Below are 8,260 nucleotides of genomic sequence, written 5' to 3' on the forward strand. Positions count from 1 at the left end.
GATTAATAATATGGTCTAACACACACCAGAATGACTCAAAAGGAAGAACAGTTTAAAAAGACTTCCGATTTGGTCCTTCCAGTCCCAGTGAAGCATTATGCAGACACCAGTAATGGCGCACTGCACAATAACATGCAGTGAATACACTTGACTTGAGCATTCCTAGTTTTCATCCTCTTTCTCTGTACGTTTACCATTCGTTTGCTCAGAGGTTGATGCGCTTGCTCCTTCCTGAGCAAATCTTCTTTTCTCCACCCCAGTGGACCGCTTCTTCTCTTCTTTTGTTGGCATCATTTTGTGTTAAAACTGATTAAGTCAGTGTTTGTGTTGCAATTACTTAGTACGTTTCCTTAATTTTTCACTTAAGCTGCCACTTAAGTCTTCAATCTGCCTCAAGAATGATTTAAGATATGAAAAGGTAGGGGAAGTGACGGTGATGGTGGTAGGGAATGAGAACGGCGCTCGTACAAGTGCAACACACGGCCAACCTACTGGCCGCTGCCGAGAGTTGATTCTACAATAAAATAAAATAAAAATAAAAAGAGGAATAACATTCCACCCAAAAGCGGATAGTAGATGTCACATAGTATATGTGTACCAAATTTCAGGTCAATAAGTCAAACGGTTTGCGAGCTACAGGTGATTTAAACTCCTGGACAGACAAACGGACAGCCACGGTAGCGTATTATATAAGAAGATATTGCTGTTGCTATACAGGAGCCCCCACAGTGTTACTTGACACACATCTGCTGAATAATTTGTTGGTTGAAAGTCCTCAGTGTTAGTGTGTCAGAGAGAGGATGTGCAGAATTGTTCATAATGGCATTTGGTTTTGTTTTCATTCTGTGCTTTGCTATGACCTCCAAGGGGTTCAGAGTACATCTTATAACTGAGCCTGCCCTTTTAATTAGCTTGGTTGAGCTGGTGTAAGTAAATGTAAATTATTATATGCAGGAAGTTATAATGTTAGGTTTGAATGCACAATGGGAGGTCTGAAAATTGAAAGTACACCTTATGAGAAGGACTTAGGAGTCAAAGAGACTTGACACTATAAACTCTTCAGAAGCCATCAAGAAGGCTAACAGAATGTTAAGTTATAGAGTGACCTGATGATTAGTGTTCTAGTCAAAGGAGGTTATGCTGAAGCTTTATAACGCACTGATGAGGCCTCATCTGGAGTACTATGTGCAGTTTTGTTGTCTAAGCTACAAAAAGGACATAACAGCACTAGAAAAGGTCCAGAGAAGAGCAATTAGGCTGATTCCAGGGCTACAAGGGATGAATTATGAGGAAAGATTAAAAGAGCTGAGCCTTTTCAGTTTAAGCAAAAGAAGATTAAGTGGTGACATGACTGAAGTGTTTAAAATTATGAAAGGAATCAATACAGTGGATTGAGACTGTGACTTTAAAATTAATTAATCAAGAACACAGGGATGCAGTTGGAAACTTGTTAAGGGTAAATTTCACACAAACATTAGGAAGTTTTTCTTTACACAGAGAACCATCGTCACATGGAATAAGTGACCAAGTAGTATGGTAGACAGTAGGACAAACTCAACTTCATGTTATTTTGAAAGAATAAAGCAGATAGGACTGGAGAGTTTTGTTGACCTGAATGGTCTGTTCTCATTCAGATTGTTCTAATTTTCTAATTGTCGGCATGAATGGTTGTTGAGTAATCTTATGGTCTTGTGCAGGATGGTTGAGGTATTTAATAATATTGTTAGCCTTTCTATGTCAAATGTGTGTCATGTAACTTGTAGACAGAAGGCAGCTCTGCTTTGTGATACTGAACTGAGCAAGTGCCATAGCAGAAGTGAGAAGGGACTCCTCTGTGCACCTGTAGAAGATGGAGATATTGTTGTAATGAGGGAAAGGTGTTGGTGAACCTTCTTGAAGACAGCCAAGATGTGTTGCACCTGATGGTAACTCAAAGAGATATAAAGCTCCTGACCTTCTCTACATCAACCCTTCAGAATGTACTCTTCGGTTGTCCTCCTACTTTCTGAAGTCCATGTCCATCCCCCTGGTTTCACTGCCATTAACAGAGAGATTGCCATCTTATCTGCTTTTGATGTTTATCAACTTTAGTTGCTTTCTAGAACTTGCATCTACTTGTCTTGCATTCGAGCCACCTGTAATGTTTTTCTTCAAGACTTCAGTAAATTTTGGGTGTCACTGACAATCCATGGATTTTTAACAAGGAAAAAGCATATTTTTATAATAATTGAGATGTTATATTTATCTCTAATGATAACTTACAGTATCAACAGGAAGGAGAACTCTGTGGATTAAACACTCACTTGTACATTCTTATTTTGATGGCACCTGTTGTCACGTTTAATTTTTATAAAAATATATACTTTTCTAAAATGAATCAGATTAAGAATCTTAATCAAATAAATAAAGGGGAGCTGCCAATGAGTGAAAAAGCGGCCTTCTTTCGCGTTTCATGTTATACTTCAGTTCACTTTTTAAACATTGACTCACTCCTGGTCAGTGGTCCTTATTTACTCAGTGCATATTTCATTTCACATTAAAACAAAGGTTTCTGAAGGTAGGGAAAATGGCAGCAGTTTGTTTTAGGTCAATAGTCCTTTGGGTGTACAGAAATGGCGTTGAAGTCTTTGGCTCTTGACACCTGTTCAAACTCCTGCAGGTAAGGCTTATTTATTTTTCAGTGTTTGCATTAATCGGGGGAAAGCAAGCAACTAGTAAATTTAGAATTAGTAAATGTCATTAGTTTCTTCATTCGGCTGAAGTTTTTCTGATACAAGGGCAGCTGTTTGCTTGAGGATTTACTTGGGAAGATAACAACACGATGAAACTAAAGTTAATTTTCCTGATATAATATTTCTATTTATATTCAAGTACTGTGGAGCCTACTGGACACACCCTACACGTAACACACTCTTCATATACTAATGCAATTTTTCATGCAATGATTCAAAATGAAACTTGGAAGACAAAGAAACTTCTTAGGCAATCTTGTACAACTCCGAGTGGATTAAATGCCCTACAATGCATGACTGCAGTGAGTACTCCATTTTAACCTGAGAGGCCAGGCTTTGATTTTATGATGATGCTGTTCTCGCTTTTCCTGTAGCCTCTATTGGTCAACTGTTCATTCAGTTTTGAGACCCTTCGTTTTCTGGATGAAATATCGGCAGAAGTTTGGAAGGGTTTAGGAGAAAAGGGAGTAGATGTGTTGTGGGATCTAATGCAGAATATTTATGAACAGGAGAGAATACCAGAGGACTGGAGGAGCAGTGTGATTGTACCCATTTTTAAGAAGAAGGGAGACATTCAGGATTGCGGAAACTGTAGAGGGATGCCACACACAATGAGCATTTGGGAAAGGGTTATAGAGAGAAAACACAGGTAGGAAATGACCAACATAGGGGAGGAGCAGTTTGGTTTTATGCCATGGAGAGGAACAAATGATGCAGTCTTTGCATTGAGGAAAACAGAAAAGTTTGCATATGGTGTTTATTGATTTGAAGAAGGCTTATGATCATCATCTAATTCTTCTACATGCTGCCTGAAAACCATGAGGACTGATTGAGATCATTTATGTTAGGTAGAATGCCCAGTGGGGGCTGGGTGGTCTCGTGGCCTTGGTACCCCTGCGGATTTTGTTTTTTTTTTCTTCATCCCTCTGGATTTTGTTTTTCTGTTCTCCTGGCCATCGGACCTTACTTTATTCTTTGTTACTTAGTATTGCCTAATATTATTTTATATTTTTATTTTTTTTTTATAAACTTTTCTTTCTTCATTCTGTTCAGCACTTTGAGCTACATCATTTGCATAAAATGTGCTATATAAATAAATGTTGCTGTTGTTGTTATGATGAGTGCCATGTCAAGAGGTCTGCTGGTCCACGAGAGAGAAAGCAGTACCAGAGAAGTATGTGAGAATTGTCCAAGATATGTATGAGGGATTGAGGACAATGGTTGAAAGCAGTGTTGGTTAACACATTAGATCCCAGTTAGAGGAGGTCTGCACCAGGGGTCTTCTATAACTCCTAAGCTCTTTGATCTGGTTATGGATGTTTTGAGTTATGGGATAAAAGACCAATCCCGTGATGCAGGCTTTGTGCTGATGACATTGAGTCGTGTAGCACCTGAAAGGAGGGAGTGGAGAAGTTGGACGAATAGAGAAGGGCTTTGGAAGACAGAGGATTGAAGATAAATAGGAAGAAGACAGAATAGTTGAGGTGTAATGATGATCAGGGTTCAGAAGATAGCCTGCAGGGAGAGCTGTTGAAAAGAGGGGAGAAGTTTGAATATCTTAGATCAGTGGTAGCCCAAGACTGAGAATATGGTTAAGACACAGTACAGATTGAACACCTGGAAGAAGGTGTCATGAGTATTATGAGATTGAATGGTTAAGGTGAAGGTTAAAGGTAAGGTTTTTTAGGCAGTGGTATGTTCAGCAATAATATATGGAGCAGAGACATGGGCAGTAAAGGGAGAGCAGGAGAAGAAGTTATATGAGGCAGAAATGAGAAAGTTGAGATGGATGTGAGGACAGAATAAGAAATGAGACAATCAGAGGTACAACAAAAGTGGGTGAGATACACTACACTGAGAAAAGTATTGACATTGGCAGCAAAGGGAGTACAGGAGAAGAAGTTGGATGAGGTAGAAATGAGAATGCTTGAGATGGGTGTGTGGAGTTACAAAGAATGACAAAATAAGAAATGAGACAATCAGTGATACAGCAAAAATGCGGAGATACGAGGGGGAGTCAAGCTAAAGTTAGAAAATGGGGTTTATTAAAAAAATGGAGCAAACCTTAACCAAACTGATAATGTCATTTCTCAATGGAGCCTCCACCCTTCTCAATGCACTTGTGCCACCTGCCTGAAGTACCTGGATTCCAGCAGAATAAAAGGTTGTGTCTTGTCCTTGCAACCACTCATGCACCTGAGTTATTGTCGAACACTACATGCCGAGGGGTACTCCAGTCACTAGTGCAAGTTACTGTGACTTACTGGAGACCGATGTGAAGCCTGCTATTCGATCCAAGCAGCCTGGACTGCTCTTTCAAGGGGTCCTTTTGGTGCAAGACAATGATACAAACTGCTAAGAACACCAAGGCTTGTCTGGAGAAACTGAAGCTTGAGGTATTGCCACATCCTCCTTATTCGGCAGATTTGGCACCGTGCGTGTGATTTCAGCCTTTTTGGACTGCTATAAAAACATCTGGGTAGTTGTCGATTCAAGACAGATGACGACGTGAAGAAATTGATGCACTAGTGGTTGCCAGGACAAGACAAAACCTTTTATTCTGCTGGAATCCAGGTAGGTGGTGCAAGTGCATTGAGCAGAGTGGAGACTCCATTGAGAAATGACATGATCAGGTTTGTTAAGGTTCATTCCATTTTCTAATAAATCCCATTTTCTAACTTTAGCATCACTCCCCCTCATATCTAATAAAGTGCAGAAAATTAGATTGAAGTGGTTTTAACATGTGGACATATGATAAAGAGAGACAATGAATATGTGGGCAAAATAAATGGAAGTACAGTGGAGGAGAAAGCTAAAGAGGCTGAAGAGGAGGTGGATGGGTAAAGTAAAAGAAGGTCTGAAGGAGAAAGGTTTGACTGAGGAGGAGGTGCAAGGCCAAGTTGTGTGTAGAAGCTGAATCAGGTACATTAAACCCACACAGAACTGGGAAAAGATGAAGAGGAAAAACAAGAACATCTTCTTATTCTTTCGCCTGCTCCCATTTAGGAGTCGGCACAGCGGATCACCCGTCTCCACCTAAGGAAGAACAAGAACAATTTCTAGAATTCTCCCAGGGATGAAGTTCTATAATCAAAACTGCAATTTTGGCCTTTAACATGTGATGTAGTCATGAATTGCTTTATTCTCAGCAATATGTAGCATTGCAAAGATCAAGTTTTAATCTTCAGCTGTAACCATCCATTGATTTATTATGCCCACTTAATCTAATTTTAGATTTACCTTCAAAATTGCTGTCCTGGCCATTCCCAAATATGCTTAATTCAATTCAGGGTTGTGGGGGGTCAGAATTTGTCCCAGAAGCATTAGTTGCAAAGCAGGAAGCAGCCCTGGACAGGACACCTGGACACAGACCTGTACTTACACTGAGGCTAATTTAGAGTCGTTAGTTGTTTAATTGTGGAAAGGCGTTTGGGGACGCATCTCCATAAAATTTAAAGTGTCTTCAGGAAATATTCAGACTCAAGCCAAATGAACCTTTGGGCATCAGTACTCACAGGACAAAATGAAGCAATCAGCTACATTAACTAATAAAGGGCCGGTTTAGCTGTATGTCTTTGAGATACTGCAGGAAAATTTAAATTACCAAATAAAACTCTGGGAGAAAGTGCAGAGTCTGCATAGATGGCAAGCAGTCTGGGCTCTGAATTGAAGCTGTGAGGTAGCAGCGCTAATCACCACTCCAGCACTCAGCTCAAATATCAACCAATGATTTCAAACTCAGATATCCATTTCCAGTAGAAACTGTAGGCAAACTCAAAAACATAAAAAGGAGATCGAAAGAAAGTTCCTGTTGCGATTCTTTAATTTCATGGAAAGAGTACTAAAACTTGGGAATGACTTTGATTGAATTTTAGACCTATGTTCATATTTCATTATGAGATTAGAGTTTCAGTTCATATCTTGTTTGAAGTTTTGAATAAATAAGAATTGGGACCTTTAGTCCAATACTTTAGTGAGGCTGTTTGCTTTGAACTAAACACCTGATAGTCAGGGCTTTGATACGCTGACAAGGCATGATATTTTAAAAAGATAAAAGGTACTCCAAAAGTCACACCTTACAGATTTAGATAGGACTGCTTTAAATTCAGTGTCAGAGGTGTGTTGCCTGTCACACTGTGCTCATTATGTGTAAACTGAGAAGAATATTAAGGCAGTTTTATTAAAGTTAATTTACAGTATCTTTAGAAACAGTCAAGGATTGAAAATATGTGTGATAGATAGATAGATAGATAGATAGATAGATAGATAGATAGATAGATAGATAGATAGATAGATAGATAGATAGATGGGAAAGGCACTATATAATAGATAGATAGATAGATAGATAGATAGATAGATAGATAGATAGATAGATAGATAGATAGATAGATAGATAGATGGGAAAGGCACTATATAATAGATAGATAGATAGATAGATAGATAGATAGATAGATAGATAGATAGATAGATAGATAGATAGATAGATAGATAGATGGGAAAGGCACTATATAAGAGACAGACACATAGATGTGAAATAAACTTTATAAGAAACAGATAGATTGAACTTTTTTCACATTTTGTCATGTTGTAGCCTTATGCTAAAATCATTTAAATTTATTTTTCCCTCAGCAAGCAACATTCAATTAATCTAGAATGACAAAGTGAAAATAGGATTTTATTAAGAATATAAAACTGAAATATCCCATTGACACAAGTACTCAGACTCTTTGCTATGACACATAAATCTGGCTCAAGTGCATCCCATTCTACTGACCATTGTTGACTCCAATTTTAATAATGAGGCCAGTGCAATGCATGTCCTGATGGATTTTCTTACTTCTTAGATGATGGCTTGGAGGAGCCAGTCTGCTATGAGAGCTACATCTGCCAGGCAGGATTACCCAGCATCCCACCTGGGAGAAAACAGGGACTCTTGCTGAGAAGGGAAGCCAGAATGGAAGGTCAGTGACGGACTGGCATGTCATTCAGGATGGGTATTGGACTTTTACCCAGAAGGGTGGACAAAACAAAGGAGTATTTGGGGAAAGCTTCTGTTTTGGAATATGTTTATCCCCCATCTGCTAGAAGGCAGCATCCCTGGATGTTGGTAACCAAGTGGACACCTGCACACATGATGGGAGTTGTAGTGCTGTGGATCAGCCCTCTGAGATCCATAGGTGTCACCAGGTGGTGCTGTGGGGATTCACAATCCCTTTTTTTGGGGTTTCTGCTTGACCCGGAAGTGTTTCCATCGGGCTATGCCCGGGCACCAGTAGTACTCCCTCTGTCTGATATAAAAACAAGCTGTCCAGCCTCCTCCAGTTGAGTCACAGTCAGGAAGAAGGAAAGCAACATTTGCTGGAGAGAGAAGTGAATGAAAGAGGAAGAATTTGTTTGTAATTGATTATACAACCTTTGGGAGGAAACCTTTGTGAGATATTTGATAATACAAAAACTCTGTTTTGAATCTGTGACTGCATTTGTGTTGGTTGTGTCCAGGGTTTGGGGCTTGGTGGTGCCCCCTATCT

This window comes from Erpetoichthys calabaricus, chromosome 5 (genome assembly GCF_900747795.2).
Source record: "Erpetoichthys calabaricus chromosome 5, fErpCal1.3, whole genome shotgun sequence".
Taxonomy (NCBI): Eukaryota; Metazoa; Chordata; class Cladistia; order Polypteriformes; family Polypteridae; genus Erpetoichthys; species Erpetoichthys calabaricus.